Consider the following 1,402-nt stretch of genomic DNA (forward strand, 5'->3'; position numbering starts at 1 on the left):
GAAGGTGGTGGAAAATGCAGGTAAGAGCAGCAATTGCTTCTTCCCACGATGCCTGCAATTTTCAAAAGTTCTAAACCTATTTTAGCAAATTGAGAGAATGTAGACTGCAGCAAAGATGACTTTTTCCAAAGCACCACTTTTTGACCAAGGACATACACACAGTGTTTGTGGGTTTTCCACAGGTGCTCGTATGCCATCTCTGCTTGAGTATCACCTAGTGCTTCGTAAGTTCTTGGAGCACACCAGCACTGTTGTCAGGAGATGCTGCAAAAGGCATAAATGTTGGCCATACATCTGAGATGGGTTTTAAACAAAGATGAGCAGGCCCACCAGGTCCGTGCCGAGCTGGGTGAGGAAGAGGCAGAGCTGCAGAACGGCAACCAGGAATGGGCTCACATCCCTCTACTAGACCTTTTTGAAAACTTTCTGGTATATTTGTGTCTAGTTTCCTCCTTTCTGATGATCCTACAGGTTTCCGATCAGCAACAGAAAAAGTCAGTGGTGGAGGTGATGGGTGAGACTCTCTTTGTAGACAAACAGTAGAAAGGTCTGAAAATGAACTAGTAACTGCAGGTTGCTCAGGTGTGCTGGGGACACTTTTCCCTACTCCTCCGAGCCACCCAGCCATCCACCTGCTAATGAAGCCCTGGTCTGCTGCAAACAACTGGTCCATTTCCTCCTTCTGGATGCTGATGACGCTTCCCATTAAGCGTAGCACTTCATGATGCAGATTTGTAGGTGTATGGAAATATCTAATGAAGAGGTTTCTCATGAGTTTCTGGTGTACAACGTCCCGCACTTCCTCTGGAAGGGCATTTTGGCCTTCCTCGTTTTGCTTAATTTGTTTCTTCAGCTCAAAGATTTCTTTCTGGGTATTTCAATTGCTAGCTAGTGATTGCTTCAGTTGATCGACTAACTCTGCAACTCGACCCTCAAGTTCTCACCTGGTTAGATGCAAAGCATTTAGGACCACTGCATTTTCCAATAGCTTTTCTTTCTGTATGTATAAAGCTTCGGTGATACTCACATTCTCTTCTTCAAGTTGTTGAACTCTCTTTCCTCACTTAGGCCTTTTTTCAATTCGATGATGTCATCACGCCCCTTTTCTTGTTCTGACAGCTGATCTTTTAACAAAATGGCATGCTTGGTGGCTTCTTGGTGCTGTTTGTTCAGTTCTTGGATTTCAATTAGCAAGATTTCCTTGTACCTACTGCACTGGTTGAGTTCTTATTCCTTTGCCTCCAGAGTAAGCCTCAACTCACGCAGAGATTTTGTCATGGAATTTTTAATTAATTCACATTCATTCTTCATTTTTAAAAGTGACGTTTGAAGCTCTTCTTTTTCTTGATTCAATAATGAATTCTCTTTTTCTAAAGCTTGAACATGCACCTTCCATTTCAGA

The 1,402-nt window shown here is 43.0% G+C and overlaps 1 pseudogene; it reads right to left on the minus strand.

Moving 5' to 3' along the window:
* Nucleotides 1-214: 214 nt before the first annotated feature.
* Nucleotides 215-1,402, minus strand: part of LOC101629471 — a 22,953-nt pseudogene continuing 21,765 nt past the window's right edge.

This window comes from Condylura cristata, unplaced genomic scaffold (assembly GCF_000260355.1).
Source record: "Condylura cristata isolate star-nosed mole 26May11 unplaced genomic scaffold, ConCri1.0 scaffold00021, whole genome shotgun sequence".
Taxonomy (NCBI): domain Eukaryota; kingdom Metazoa; phylum Chordata; class Mammalia; order Eulipotyphla; family Talpidae; genus Condylura; species Condylura cristata.